This window comes from Procambarus clarkii, chromosome 87, assembly GCF_040958095.1.
Source record: "Procambarus clarkii isolate CNS0578487 chromosome 87, FALCON_Pclarkii_2.0, whole genome shotgun sequence".
Lineage (NCBI taxonomy): Eukaryota > Metazoa > Arthropoda > Malacostraca > Decapoda > Cambaridae > Procambarus > Procambarus clarkii.
In genome coordinates, this window is record NC_091236.1 from 10,125,357 (window position 1) to 10,142,366 (window position 17,010).

Genomic DNA, 17,010 nt, shown 5'->3' on the forward strand with positions numbered 1-17,010 from the left:
ATGTTCCGAGACACTGTATCCCAACTGACAGCGAGCCTGGGATGGGTCGTTGGTATGGTGAGGGAGGGGGTGGCGTTGGTATGGTGAGGGGGGGGGTCGTTGGTATCGTGAGGGGGGGGGGGGGTGGGGGGGTAGCTGGTATGGTGAAGCCATCAATGAATGAATGAAAAAGGAAAAGGGTCACAATAGGGGGGGGATGTGGAGCAGTAGGAGGATGATAAGGAGAAGGAAAAGAAGAGAAATAAGGGAAATGAGAGAGAGAGAGAGAGAGAGAGAGAGAGAGAGAGAGAGAGAGAGAGAGAGAGAGAGAGAGAGAGAGAGAGAGAGAGAGAGAGAGAGAGAGAGAGAGAGAGAGAGAGAGAGAGATGGGGAGTAAAATAAGGGAATGGTTAGTCAAGAGCACAAAGTGGCCTCTATTACTGCCCACTCAGGTGAAGAGGGGGTTGAGTAGGGGAGGAGGAGGGAGAACTCTGGTGGTCCTCAAGCACACGGGACTCGAACCGGTAATTCTAGAAGTGTGAGGCACTGAATGATCCTTGTAATTCAACCCAGCTGGTGAGGGTACTGGTGGTGGTGGTGGTGGTGGTATGGTGGTAGTGGTGCTCCTGGTGGTGCTGCTGAAGAGCGTGTCGACCTCTCACACGTGTGGTCCAGGGTTCGAGACCCATACAACAACCCAGGTGTATGGAATCTATACTGAGCACTGTCTCATTGTCAAGTTAACATCTATACTGAGCACTGTATCACTGTAAAGTTAACATCTATACTGAGCACTGTATCACTGTCAAGTTAACATCTATACTGAGCACTGTATCACTGTAAAGTTAACATCTATACTGAGCACTGTATCACTGTCAAGTTAACATCTATACTGAGCACTGTCAAGTTAACATTTATACTGAGCACTGTCAAGTTAACATCTATACTGAGCACTGTCAAGTTAACATTTATACTGAGCACTGTCAAGTTAACATCTATACTGAGCACTGTCAAGTTAACATTTATACTGAGCACTGTCAAGTTAACATCTATACTGAGCACTGTATCACTGTCTCAGTGAATGACCATAATGTGTATTATTACATGTAACAACAATAATTGTGTATCCCATTTCTTTCTCTTGTAGTTGAACAGTAAATCAATACATCTATATATTTCTATATATTTTACGACCTTTATATTATATATAAAGGCATGTCCGGATATATTATCTATTAAGAGAACATGTTTTTATATACCGGTCATGATTTAGATATCCAAGAACTGAACAAAACAAATATGTACTTGTTCACTGATGAACAAACTGGTGAACACAGCTGCTGTCTCTGAATTAGAACTCTCCCAATTTTTCTTTCCTTTTCATCGGCTCCCTTTCCCTTTTTTCCCGCTATTCCACGTCCCTCCCACTATGCCCCTTTCTCTATCCCACTTCCCACGACCCCTTTTCCTTCCATCTACCACGACGCACCTCTATGTAAATCTACTACGACCCCTCTCCATGTAAATCTACCACGACCCCTCTCTATGTAAAAATCCTAACATACAGGAGGATCCAAAGACTCAATAAGTAGATCGACTGGGCACTCAACCTCTGGTTCATTCCGGAACACAAAAGAATTCGATCTTTTGTCGAAGTATTTGAACGCCAAAGAATTCTCCACACCAGTCAAGCTTCAAAAGGGGTTCAGATCGCTTATATATTCATTCGCGAGCTGGTTGGTTAAATTCATTCTTCCTATAGTCATAGGAGACTATGGGTGGGACCTCTTTCTACTCTGAGGAGACTGAAGACCTTGGGAGAATACCTCTGATGAGGATATTAGGAATCAAATTCTCTCTCTACCATTCAAGCCCACCAATGACGGAACAGCTTCTGTTGTACTCAAGTGACCAGGTGCCAGATTCACGAAGCAGTTACGCAAGTACTTACGAACCTGTACATCTTTTCTCAATCTTTGGCTGCTTTGTTTACAATTATTAAACAGTTATAATGAGCTCCGAAGCACCAGGAGGCTGTTTATAACAATAACAACAGTTGATTGACAAGTTTTCATGCTTGTAAACTGTTTAATAAATGTAACCAAAGCCGTCAAAGATTGAGGAAAGATGTACACGTTCCTATGTACTTGCGTAACTGATTCATGAATCTTTTTTTTTTTAGATATATACAAGAGTTATTACATTCTTGTACATATTCTGTACATATTCATATACATATTAATATCATATAATCTGACCCCTAGCTGCCAGTTTCTGCTGGGAATGAACTACTCTGACTAGCCTAACCTGCTTCCCTAACTAGGCTGGAATGACAATATCTCGGAATCTGATTTCACGAATCACTATGACGGCTCAAAAGGCAACGTCGTTTAATCGTTAGCATAAGAGTTGCTTTATTTGATTCGTTGTCGTAGTGACTACACCACTCAGATGGGACCGAAACCCGAGGTCACTGAGAGGAAGAAACGAGAATATCAGAAATCGAAGATGATTGATTGCTGAAAATTAAGCCACCCAAGAGGTGGCACGGGCATGAATAGCCCGTAAGTGGTAACATTTTTGTTCAGTAAATCTATACAGTGCGCTGAGGTCGCATTTAATCGACAGAGAAATGGAAGTTCGACTCGAGAGGCCCCTAGATGGGATTTATGAGAGAGAGAGAGAGAGAGAGAGAGAGAGAGAGAGAGAGAGAGAGAGAGAGAGAGAGAGAGAGAGAGAGAGAGAGAGAGAGAGAGAGAGAGAGAGAGAGAGAGAGAGAGAGAGAGAGAGACACACACACACACACACACACACCTCTCTCTCCCCCCCCATTTCCTCACCCCCTACACTTCTTCTTGGATCATTGAACACATTCAATGACCCGTCAATGGGCACTTCTGCCATTAACTCTCAATGGTCTTGTGTGGTCTGCGGAAGAATTCTGGGACTCTTGAATTACCTGTGACACCTCTTGGTTAATACTAAGACTTCCCCTGTACCTTCTGACACCTCTTGGTTAATCCTGAGGACTCTATTTTCCCCGGAAAAAATCACGAGATTTTTAAATTCTTAATAAAATCTTGTAGATCGATCTGATATCTAGTCTGGAATTGATCACTTAAGCTGTGCCTGAAGCCTTCCAGATCTTTCTGAGAACTCATAACTTCTGTGGTCTCATAATCAATCCTGTGGTTTACATTTTCGTCTAAGGGGTTCCTAGTTCATCCTGATTCCTATTCACTTCCTTCTGAAACATCTTCCTGATTCTGGCATCATTTGTTTCCTCATGGCTGTTTCATGAGACGTTTCGTAACTCCTTCCATAATACTTCAATAATAGCATTATAATTTAATAGTAAATAATCAGCTTTATAATATATTTTTTCTCCGTCTCCCTCTGTACATGCGATTGTATCCTAAAGGACCCCTGACCCACGGTCTAAGACGCTGGGGACCACCTAAAGGACCCCTGACCATGGTCTAAGACGCTGGGGACCCCTAAAGGACCCCTGACCCACGGTCTAAGACGCTGGGGACCCTTAAAGGACCCCTGACCCACGGTCTAAGATGCTGGGGACCCCTAAAGGACCACTGACCCACGGTCTAAGATGCTAGGGACCACTAAAGGACCTCTGACCCACGGTCTAAGACGCTGGGGACCACTAAAGGACCCCTGACCCACCATCTAAGACGCTGGAGACCACTAAAGGACCCCTGACCACGATCTAAGACGCTGGAGACCACTAAAGGACCCCTGACCACGATCTAAGACGCTGGGGACCCCTGACCCACCATCTAAGACGCTGGGGACCACTAAAGGACCCCTGACCCACCATCTAAGACGCTGGGGACCACTAAAGGACCCCTGACCCACGGTCTAAGACGCTGGGGACCACTAAAGGACCCCTGACCCACGGTCTAAGACGCTGGAGACCACTAAAGGACCCCTGACCACGATCTAAGACGCTGGGGACCCCTGACCCACCATCTAAGACGCTGGGGACCACTAAAGGACCCCTGACCCACCATCTAAGACGCTGGGGACCACTAAAGGACCCCTGACCCACGGTCTAAGACGCTGGGGACCACTAAAGGACCCCTGACCCACGGTCTAAGACGCTGGGGACCCCTAAAGGACCCCTGACCCACGATCTAAGACGCTGGGGACCACTAAAGGACCCCTGACCCACCATCTAAGACGCTGGGGACCCCTGACCCACCATCTAAGACGCTGGGGACCACTAAAGAACCCCTGACCACGGTCTAAGACGCTGGGGACCCCTGACCCACCATCTAAGACGCTGGGGACCCCTGACCCACCATCTAAGACGCTGGGGACCCCTGACCCACCATCTAAGACGCTGGGGACCACTAAAGGACCCCTGACCACGGTCTAAGACACTGGGGACCCCTGACCCACCATCTAAGACGCTGGGGACCCCTGACCCACCATCTAAGACCCTGGGGACCACTAAAGGACCCCTAAAGGACCCCTAAAGGACCCCTGACCACGGTCTAAGACCCTGGGGACCACTAAAGGACCCCTGACCACGGTCTAAGACGCTGGGGACCTTACTTTTAAATCTTATTTATTCTCTTGCTAGACCACTCACCTCGTTTATGATCGCCAGAGATCGTATCACCTTAATCGAATTTAAGATTTGTGGGAGATGTTAACTGAGTCAAGTGGCGGGAATCCATTGCGGGAAGAGAGAACACGAGAGAAAGTAAGACAGAGACGAGGAATGATACAAAATACATATGAATACAGTGTTTATATAAGATCCTTATGTATTTACCCTTATATACACGGGCACTGTGGAGACACTTGATTTGGAATAAGCTCGATACCTCAATACCCCTTGTGGGTTCAGTAGAATCCCAGGTTACATATAGTATATTGTAGTTCATTGGTTTAGGGCGCGCACTTGGGAGTCTCTCCCTAGTTTGGTGGTTCGAATCTCCCCCCATGGCTCCATTTGATTTTCTTCACAGTTTCGGGTCCGGTATTGTGACTTATTCTCAACATATACTACGTAACATCGTTTGGGCAGCTTCGTGTAATATTAAAAACACAATCCTCAGTTCTTGTTGATATGTAAAGTAATTCCTATTGCAACTTATTGAAAGGATAATGTTACATTGCATTTCACAGCCATGATAACTCAAATTGAAACTGCAAGCCCCTGAAACTGCAAGCGACTTGAAGGGAGCCGGTCGGCCGAGCGGACAGCACGCTGGACTTGTGATCCTGTGGTCCTGGGTTCGATCTCAGGCGCCGGCGAGAAACAATGGGCAGAGTTTCTTTCACCCTATGCCCCTGTTACCTAGCAGTAAAATAGGTACCTGGGTGTTAGTCAGCTGTCACGGGCTGCTTCCTGGGGGTGGAGGCCTGGTCGAGGACCGGGCCGCGGGACATTAAAGCCCCGAAATCATCTCAAGATAACCTCAAGAAACTCGCATGAGGTCGTTCCTATCTATATCCACCCAAGCTCATCTGTCCACTTGTCTATCCTACGCTTGAAACAATCCAACGATCCCACGTCTATATGTTACAAAATCACACGAGAATAAAATATACTGCAGAAGGCCTATAGGCCTATTCTATAACTCAGCTTGCCTATAAGTATTTAACAAATAATTCCACCTGCCCACGTAACTGATAATGAGAAAAGTATCTAAAAAAATTTAAGATAGTGAGTCAGTATCTCAAAATCCATCACGTGACGTGAACATAACCTGTATTATTCCTTGCAGCAGAAGGAAATCTACAAGATTCCGGCACAAGGGCGATTGTTTACAAAAAACTACAGCTGGTTCTGTATTGTATCTGTTTGTAATACCACAAACGGTTCTCGACTATAATTATTATCATACATGAATCAAGAACCAGTCGTGGACCGGTTCCTGAGTCCCGCTGTACATCAGAACGAATGTAATTGGCATTATCTTAGCGCTACACGTAAACCTTAACAAGGAGCGACTGGTCGGGCCACCGCACGGTCTCCGGCAACGCCTTAAAGCTCTCTCACAAAAAAATGGACCAAAACTACCGATGATATACAAGTACGATCTCGGGCGTCATATATCAGATGAGGCGTTGGCTATTAGTCGCTGGGCCGCACCAGCCACTTATTTACACACGCGAGTAGCACGCACGCAAAGATTATGAGAGAGAGAGAGAGAGAGAGAGAGAGAGAGAGAGAGAGAGAGAGAAAAGAGAGGAGAGAGGAGAGAGGAGAGAGGAGAGAGAGAGAGAGGAGAGAGAGAGAGAGGAGAGAGAGAGAGGAGAGAGAGAGAGGAGAGAGAGAGAGGAGAGAGAGAGGAAGAGAGAGAGAGGCAGAGAGAGAGGCAGAGAGAGAGGCAGAGAGAGAGGCAGAGAGAGAGAGGCAGAGAGAGAGAGAGAGAGAGAGAGAGAGAGAGAGAGAGAGAGAGAGAGAGAGAGAGAGAGAGAGAGAGAGAGAGAGAGAGAGACAGAGAGAGAGAGAGAGACAGAGAGACAGAGACAGAGACAGAGAGATCATCTATACACAACCCTCCAGCAGGGGACAACAGCTAGACCAAACACAACACCGAGTCAACTGAAGCAGCTTCGAGGCGCGGTCCCAAATTTACACTCAAGTAATGTCAGCTCTCGCTATGAGGTTTTCTGAATTCATGGGACTTTATACACGATAAATCCCTCGTATTACCATTGTTCATACATGTTTTGGTGCCCATATATGCGGTGAAGGTTGAGGGTGTGACAGAAAACATAGAGGCTAGGCTGGACCAACCCAGCTTCCAGCTCCTGTATATTAGGCTTTATTTTATAGTGTATAATATAATTCTTTATTCTCTCGGCCCCTCATAACGCAGCCTTCCTCCACCCCTCTTAAAAAGATCAAATGCTTGTTATGCCAGCCGCCAAATCCCTTGTTTGTAAATCAAGAATTAAATGAATAACATTTTACCAACCCGTCCTCGACTCAAGTCCATTACATTCAGCAGTCAACCCCACAGACGCATTCATAAATTTTAACATGCTGTTCATTCAAAACGGGAATTTTCGCAGGTATAAATTAATATTATAATATATTAGCATATTGTGCATATATAAACATAGGATAGGTTAGGTTAGGTGTTTAGGTTCTGTTGGCGATTATATGTATTTGTAGTACGTGGGTGAAGCATTTATAGCGTTGTGATTCGAACAAAATTCGTCAGTGAAGCACTTGTTCCGGATATGTTCGAACGTCAGCAGTTGTGAGTCGTGTGTAAACGGCTTTTCATTCATAAACAGGGGGTTTGGCGGGTGCATGGAATCACTTTTGGATCTTTGTTTGGAGGACGGGCTGCAACCCGTCCTCGACTCAAGTCCATTACATTCAGCAGTCAACCCCACAGACGCATTCATAAATTTTAACATGCTGTTCATTCAAAACGGGAATTTTCGCAGGTATAAATTAATATTATAATATATTAGCATATTGTGCATATATAAACATAGGATAGGTTAGGTTAGGTGTTTAGGTTCTGTTGGCGATTATATGTATTTGTAGTACGTGGGTGAAGCATTTATAGCGTTGTGATTCGAACAAAATTCGTCAGTGAAGCACTTGTTCCGGATATGTTCGAACGTCAGCAGTTGTGAGTCGTGTGTAAACGGCTTTTCATTCATAAACAGGGGGTTTGGCGGGTGCATGGAATCACTTTTGGATCTTTGTTTGGAGGACGGGCTGCATTTTACTGATGACGTTCGAGTTTTTCAAGAACAGTGCTTCGCGGATTTGGTTCCAATCGACCCTCTCTAAACACTTTAATTTCACGTACAAGAAAAAATAATAGCCAACATAGGCTAAATACCTAACCTAACCGATGCACGAATTTAAAATATATAATAATAATAAGAATATTATTATTATTATTATTATTATTATTATTTGAAAAAATGCCCATTTTTAATTAATAGTATGTTTTAAAACTGATAAATGCGTCTTTGCGGTCGGCCGTCACTTGGACGAGCAGTCAGAGGCCAGCCCGTCCTCCAAACAAAGACCCAAAAGTGAGTCCATGCACCCGCCAAACCCATGGAATGAAAAACGGTTTACACACGACTCATAACTGATTTCATTCGAACACTTCTGGAACAAGTGCTTCACTGACGAATTTTGTTCGAAACACAACGCTGTAAATGCTTCATCCACGTACTACAAATACCAATAATCGCCAACAGAACCTAAACACCTAACGTATGCCTATATATGCACAATATGCTATTATAATATTAATTCATATTTGAGAAAATTCCTGCTTTGAATGAACAGCATGTAAAAATTTAAGAATGCGTCTGTGGGGTCGACCGCTGGATGTAATGGCAGAAGACGGGTTGGGGGGGGGTCGGCCACCACTTGGACGAGCAAGGGCGGGATGGGATGGCCACAGCTGGAGGAACATGGCCTGAGGGCGGGTCACAATATCCTCATCTAGTTCACTACACTTTCTCAGATCTCTTACGGCACACTTGCGTTAAGTGCTTTTTAAAGTTATTTATAATGCCTGACAGCTGGGTGGACAGCGATTTGGATTCGTAGTCCTGAGGTTCCGGGTTCGATCCCTGCTGGAGGTGGAGACAAATGGGTAAAATGTTTATTTCACCCTGATGCCCCTGTTACCTAGCAGTAAATAGGTATACCTGGGAGTTAGACAGCTGCTACGGGCTGCTTCCTGGGGGATGGAGGCCTGGTCGAGTACCGGGCCGCGGGGACACTAAGCCCCGAAATCATCTCAAGATAACCTCAAGAAGATAACCACCCCATACCCATCCTATGTGTGGTGGCGAAGGAGGACACAGATACACATAATGTGGACTAGGAACTGAACTGCCACATTTCACTTAGCTAAGCAAATAACAATCTTATGAAGCCAACGACACAATTTTTTTTTCCAGGAGAGGTAGAAATAGCCTAAGCTACTCTATCTATCCCTTTGAGTTGTATTTTTTTCTTGTCTCAATAAACATTCTTGAACTTGACACAATTTTTAATACATTGTACGTCAATCTTTGCCTCAGGGGGCGAGGCTATGCATTTTGATCAGTGCTAAATCTTTTATTGAGGGAGACAGTTCCCCTTCATTGTGTATTGTCTAGCATTCCCTGTACTCATCTGTATCACCTTACACGTTTTTGTATATGATTCCTGTACCTAATCTTCTAGTGTGAGATTGGGCTTGTGGTCGTTTCACTGTGATGCCTGTGGAGTGGCCATGTTGCCTGTGGGGTGGCCATGTTGCCTGCGGGGTGGCCACGTTGCCTGTCGCGCCATAAAATATACAAGGAACATAAGAACATAAGAACATAAGAACAAAGGTAACTGCAGAAGGCCTATTGGCCCATACGAGGCAGCTCCTATTCTATAACCACCCAATCCCACTCATATACTTGTCCAACCCGTGCTTGAAACAATCGAGGGACCCCACCTCCACAATGTTACGCGGCAATTGGTTCCACAAATCAACAACCCTGTTACTGAACCAGTATTTACCCAAGTCTTTCCTAAATCTAAACTTATCCAATTTATATCCATTGTTTCGTGTTCTGTCCTGTGTTGATACTTTTAATACCCTATTAATATCCCCCCGGTTATGTCCATTCATCCACTTGTAAACCTCTATCATGTCACCCCTAACTCTTCGCCTTTCCAGTGAATGCAACTTAAGCTTTGTTAATCTTTCTTCATATGAAAGATTTCTAATTTGGGGAATTAACTTAGTCATCCTACGCTGGACACGTTCAAGTGAATTTATATCCATTCTATAATATGGCGACCAAAACTGAACTGCATAATCTAAATGGGGCCTAACTAGAGCAAGATATAGCTTGAGAACCACACCAGGTGTCTTGTTACTAACGCTGCGATTAATAAATCCAAGTGTCCGATTTGCCTTATTACGAACATTTATGCATTGATCCTTTTGTTTTAAATTCTTACTAATCATAACTCCCAGATCCCTTTCGCAATCCGACTTCGCAATCACAACACCATCTTGCTCGTATCTTGTAACTCTATCATCATTACCTAACCTCAGAACTTTACATTTATCAGCATTAAACTGCATCTGCCAATCCTTTGACCATTTCAAAACCCTATCTAGATCAACTTGAAGTGATAGTGAGTCCTCCTCCGAATTAATTTCCCTACCGATTTTCGTATCATCGGCAAATTTGCAAATGTTGCTACTCAAACCTGAATCTAAATCATTTATATATATTATAAACAACAGAGGTCCCAGGACAGAGCCTTGAGGCACTCCACTTACAACATTTTCCCACTCTGACTTGATTCCATTTATACTAACTCTCTGTTTCCTTTGGTATAGCCATGCCCTAATCCAGCTTAATATAGCACCCCCAATACCATGAGACTCTATTTTTTTAATCAGTCTTTCATGTGGCACTGTATCAAAAGCTTTGCTAAAGTCAAGGTATACAACATCGCAATCCTTACCACTATCAACTGCCTCAACAATGCTAGAATAAAAAGATAACAAATTTGTTAAACATGAACGGCCATTTATAAAACCATGTTGCGACTCAATTATTAATTTATGTTTTTCAAGATGAAGACGAATTTTATTTGCTATTATAGATTCGAGTAACTTTCCCACAATAGACGTTAGGCTAATTGGTCAATAGTTAGACGCAAGTGATCTATCTCCTTTCTTAAAAACTGGTATCACATTAGCAACTTTCCAAAACTCTGGCACTCTGCCTGACTCTATTGATTTATTAAATATGGTTGACAGTGGGTCACAAAGCTCCTCTTTGCATTCTTTAAGCACCCTAGCAAACACTTCATCCGGCCCTGGGGATTTGTTTGGTTTGAGTTTTACTATTTGTTTAAGAACATCCTCCCTGGTAACTGCTAAACTCGTCAACCTGTCCTCGTCCCCACCCACATAGACTTGTTCGGCTGAAGGCATATTGTTAAGTTCCTCTTTAGTAAATACAGATACAAAATATTTATTAAAAATACTACTCATCTCTTCATCACTATCTGTTATTTGACCTGTCTCAGTTTTTAATGGACCTATCCTTTCCCTAGTCTTAGTACGATATAACTGAAAAAACCCTTTAGGATTTGTCTTTGCTTGCCCTGCTATGCGAACTTCATAGTTTCTTTTTGCTTTCCTTATCTCTTTTTTAACATTTCTAACCAGTTGTACGAATTCCTGTTCTAAAGTGACCTCCCCATTTTTAATCCTTTTGTACCAAGCTCTCTTTTTACCTATAAGGTTCTTCAAATTCTTTGTTATCCACTTTGGGTCATTAGTATACGATCTATTCAATTTGTATGGTATACTACGTTCCTGTGCTTTGTTTAGAATATTCTTAAATAAGTTATATATTGAATCCACATCGAAATCCCCATTTAAGTCACCTATCGTTGGGTTCATGTCTCGCTCCAAGACCGGCCCACACCCCATACCCAAGCCTTTCCAATCAATTTGACCCAAAAAATTTCTTAGGCTATTAAAATCAGCTTTTCGAAAATCTGGCACTTTAACAGAATTTTCTCCTACTGGTCTATTCCATTCTATGCTAAATCTGATTTCTTTGTGATCACTGCTCCCTAGCTCACTCCCTATTTCGATGTCATTAATTTGCGTTTCCCTGTTAGTTAACACTAAATCTAAAATATTATTTTCCCGTGTTGGTTCCTTAATGTGTTGCGTAAGAAAGCAATCGTCAATTAATTCTAGAAAATCTTCTGCTTCACTATTCCCTGTTTTGTTCAACCAGTTTATTCCGCTAAAATTAAAGTCACCCATGACATAAATACTGTTAGATCTAGATGCTCTAGATATTTCATCCCATAGATGCTTTGCTTCCATTCTGTCTAAATTTGGTGGCCTATATATTACTCCTATTATAATATTATTAGCTTTTTCGTTTAATTCAATCCAAATAGTTTCTGTGTGTGGCTCTGTTTTGATTCCCTCTTTGAGACTACATTTCAAATTGTCCCTAACATATATGGCTACTCCACCTCCTCGTCTAATATATCTATCTGTGTGAAATAGTTTAAATCCATATATTTGATATTCAGCTAATAGTTCTCTATTTTCTACATTCATCCACGTTTCGGTAAGTGCAATAATATCTATTTTTTCTGTGCAGACAAGAGCATTTAATTCGTTAATTTTATTTCTTAGACTTCTACTGTTAGTGTAATATACCCTAAGTGAATTGTTATTTTGCGGACCTTCTCTTTCCCTGATCGTTTTGCCAATTCCTTTCTCCCACAAACACATACTTTTATTACCTCCTTCCTCCAAATCAATTCCCATACCTCTATCTACTAACAGTTTAAACCCAAACAAACACCTCTAACCACTTCTTCTAGCGAGTTCGCAACAGCAACAACCCCAGCTCTCGATAGATGCACCCCATCACGAGCATACATTTCATTTCTTCCATAGAAGTGTTCCCAGTTGTCTATGAAAGATATTGCATTTGATTTGCAATATCTTTCCAGCCGGCAATTGACACCAAGTGCCCTCGATATCCATTCATTTCCCACTCCCTTTCTTGGAAGAATGCCACATATGATCGGGATTCCTCCCTTGCTCCTAACTAACTCTATGGCTGTTTTATACCTCTGAATCAGTTCCTCACTCCTGACTCGACCAACATCATTTCCTCCCACGCTAATGCAAATAATGGGATTGTTCCCATTACCAGCCATAATATCATTCATGTTGTTTATAATATCACCAATGCCAGCTCCGGGATAGCAAACCCTTAACCTGTTCCCCCTATCTCTAGCACAAAACGTTCTATCCAAATACCTTATCTGGGAATCTCCCACAACTAATGTTTGCTTAGGTACTTCCTTTACTTTCTGAGGGGCCTGCGCTTCCTTTCTCTTCGTTGCTTTCCCTTTTGCGCGATCCACAGTCTCTCCACAGCACTCGTCCTCCAAAACGTCAAATGAATTTGAAGTTGCTATGGCGTTTGAAGGCGGCTTTATCAAAGTCTTCTTAAGGCCCCTGTCTTTCGCAACTCTCCAAGACGAGGTCCCTTTACTGCTGGTCTCCTCCTTCGTTACTTCTCGTTGTTTTTTAAGCTGACGCACCTCCTCCCGCAGAGAGTCCAACTCTGTCCTCAGGGCTCCCACTAGAGTCACCAGGTCCTTCACTACAACTTCCATATTGCTATGATAATATAACACGCCTTAAAATAATTGAGAAAAAAGCACAAAGCCCTGGAGATGGGGTGGGGGAGGGTGCAGGGGTCCTTGGTGAGTTGGGGGAGGTTGGTGGGGGTGGGGGGGGTGTTGATTATTGTGGGGCGTGTGAGGGATGGGGGGGGTAGGGGGTGATTTCAAGCATCCCGCCTCCGCCGACATCTCAATCATCTCCAGAACCCTACCCCCCACCCCCCTTCTCTAACTGTTCCACCCCCCACTATTCTCCCAAACCCCCCCCTCCCTCTCTCTCTCTCTTGTCTAAGTTCAGGTAGGTTTATTGATACAAAATCAATCCTAATACCATAGAGTACCTTAGGATATCTCTACCCTATCTTTCAAAACACTCTAGAGGTCACATATCCATAGTGTCTTGTCTCTTATCACCAGGAGACCACCTCGCTAGGAGACCACTTACTACCCCTCCCCACTATCACCCCTTCTTGCCCCATCACCCCTCCTCTTTACCCCCACCACACCCCAACCTGCCGAAAACGTTGACCTGTCGTTCACTGCCTCAAGTGTCTTCCATAAGAACCTTCTCTTGTTAGTTCTCATTATCTTTTGTCTCTTGGTAATTGTGTTCGAGAAATGGAGGACACGAATAAGACAGACAAAGCAAAGATGGATGATATGTTGGGGAGATATACAAAACAAAATTTGCACCAAGATTGTAACTTTGTTGAACTGTCTAAATGTCTATTGCAAATTTTCTGTGTACCAACTCATACAAGTATTTGTGTGTATGTTTGATAACATACTACATGTGTACAGGAAGACATGTATATGTTTATCACTCAGAATGTTCGGCAATACGTTAATTGATTGTGATGTCTATATTGTATACAGTATATATATATATATATATATATATATATATATATATATATATATATATATATATATATATATATATATATATATATATATATATATATATAGCTTGAGCTACGTCATCCCTTTGTGTATTTATATCTCGATAAACTTATTTCAATTTCAATAAGATAGAGAAAATTAAGCTTAAAAATTAAGATGATTACGGGGGATAGAGGAAATAGAGAGATGGACGACGTGGGATATTGTGTGAGGGACGGGGGGGGGGTGGGGTGGGGGGGATGAGGTGGGTGTGGTGAGGTGTTGTGTGAGTCTAGTGAAGGTGTGGTGATGTGGTGGTGTTCGGGTGTGTGGGGGGGGGGGAGGTGTTAGTGTTGTAAAGGTCAAATGGGGTGGGGGGTTGGGGGGAGTATTATGGGAGTGCCGAAGCCTGGGGGAGTGTGTGGTGGGGGTGGGAGGGGGTGTTATAGCCTAGAGGGAAGGGAGGGAGGGAGAGCGGCTACTCATGATGGCTCAATTACCACATTCCCCCCCCCCCCCCCTGAAGGACACTGGTGTCTTAGGGGGGCGGGGGGGGGATGTGTGGTACTTACCTATCTGTGTTTAAGGGGGCCGTGAGGTAAGCTCTTTATACCCCGCCTCTTGGCCTTGTTACAACCTAACTACTTAGATTTTCAAATTGTCAAATGGGGCCATCATGTTGTGGATGGAGGTGGCTTCTACAACTTCCTCCTTCAGAGCATTCCAGTTGTTAACTACTCGTTACAGGGTACAAGTACTCTCTTACATCCCTTCGGCTCATTTGCGCCTCCAGCTTCCACCTGTGTCCCCTAGTGCGTGTGCCCCTTGTGTTAAACAGCCTGTCTTTATCAACCCTGTCGATTCCCTTGAGGATCTTGAATGTGGTGATCATGTCCCCCCTAACTCTTCTGTCTTCCAGCGAAGTGAGGTTTAATTCCCGTAGTCTCTCCTCGTAGCTCATACCTCTCAGCTCGGGTACTAGTCTGGTGGCAAACCTTTGAACCTTTTCCATTTTAGTCTTATGCTTGACTAGATATGGACTCCATGCTGGAGCCGCATACTCCAGGATTGGTCTGACATATGTGGTATATAATGTTCTGAAAGATTCCTTACACAAGTTTCTAAAGGCCGTTCTTATGTTAGCCAACCTGGCATATGCTGCTGCTGTTATCCTCTTGATATGAGCTTCAGGGGACAGGTCTGGCGTGATATCAACCCCCAGGTCTTTCTCTCTCTCTGACTCTTGAAGTATTTCATCTCCCAAGTGATACCTTGTATCTGGTGTCCTGCTTCCTACCCCTATCTCCATTACATTACATTTGCTTGGGTTAAACTCTAACAACAGCCATTTGTTCGACCATTCCTGCAGCTTGTCCAGGTCTTCTTGAAGTCTCAAGCTGTCCTCCTCTGTCTTAATCCTTCTCATAATTTTGGCGTCGTCAGCAAACATTGAGAGGAATGAGTCTATACCCTCTGGGAGATCATTTACGTATATCAGAAACAGGATAGGTCCAAGTACAGAGCCCTGTGGGACTCCACTGGTGACTTCACGCCAGTCTGAGGTCTCACCCCTCACTGTAACTCTCTGCTTCCTATTGTTTAGGTACTCCCTTATCCACTGGAGCGCCCTACCAGTTACTCCTGCCTGTTTCTCCAGTTTATGCATCAACCTTTTATGGGGTACTGTGTCAAAGGCTTTCCGACAGTCCAAAAAAATGCAGTCCGCCCACCCTTCTCTTTCTTGTTTAATCTTTATCACCTGATCATAGAATTCTATCAAGCCTGTAAGGCAAGATTTACCCTCCCTGAACCCATGTTGATGGGTTGTCACGAAGTCTCTTCTCTCCAGATGTGTTACTAGGGTTTTTCTCACACTAGGTGTGTGTGTGTGTGTGTGTGTGTGTGTGTGTGTGTGTGTGTGTGTGTGTGTGTGTGTGTGTGTGTGTGTGCTCACCTAGTTATGTGTGTAGTGATGGTGACTGGGTTTGTGGTGATATGGCTGTGGTTTCTATAATAAAAAGCGGTGAATCGTGCAGTGATAGTATGTGTGGTGATAGTGAAGATGTTTCTCCCTCTATTTGTACCCACATGTGTTGGGGTGATGGTGATGGCGGAGAGCTGGGTGACGGGAGCAGTGTATAGTGATGGTTACGGATGAGGTGGTGACAATAAGGGGTTGGGTTGAGGTGGTAATGAGTGTGTAAGGTTAGGCTGATCATTAACCTCTGGGTCACCAACATTATTCTTTAGCTCTATCCAGTCTCTGTATTGTGTTATTCATTTATTCATTTTTCCTTATATATTTTCTCCTCCTACTTCCATTAATTATTTCAGTTCTCCCTGCGCTCTTCCTTGCATTTTCTTTCATTCGTGTTTGCATTTTTCTTTCACTAGCATTTCCTCTTTTACTGTTCCATGCATTTAATATTTCGGTATTGACTGTGGGAGGCTAAATTTAAACAGTATTTATATCATATTATTGATGACCGTAATATTTATATCCTGTACAGTATGCAGTTCCCCCTGACCATCCTACATGCAGTTCTCCCCTGACCCTCCTACATGCAGTTCCCCCCTGACCATCCTACATGCAGTTCCCCCTGACCCTCCTACATGCAGTCCCCCCTGACCATCCTACATGCAGTTCCCCCTGACCATCCTACATGCAGTCCCCCCTGACCCTCCTACATGCAGTCCCCCCTGACCCTCCTACATGCAGTCCCCCCCGACCCTCCTACATGCAGTCCCCCCTGACCATCCTACATGCAGTTCCCCCTGACCCTCCTACATGCAGTTTCCCCCTGACCCTCCTACATGCAGTTTCCCCCTGACCCTCCTACATGCAGTTTCCCCCTGACCCTCCTACATGCAGTTTCCCCCTGACCCTCCTACATGCAGTCCCCCCTAACCCTCCTACATGCAGTTCCACCTGACCCTCCTACATGCAG

General features: G+C 43.9%; 1 protein-coding gene across 1 annotated transcript in view; it reads right to left on the reverse strand.

The window, feature by feature from the left end:
* Window positions 1–17,010, reverse strand: part of LOC123747028 (arrestin domain-containing protein 17) — a 135,919-nt gene that overhangs the window by 118,188 nt on the left and 721 nt on the right. The window lies entirely within an intron of this gene.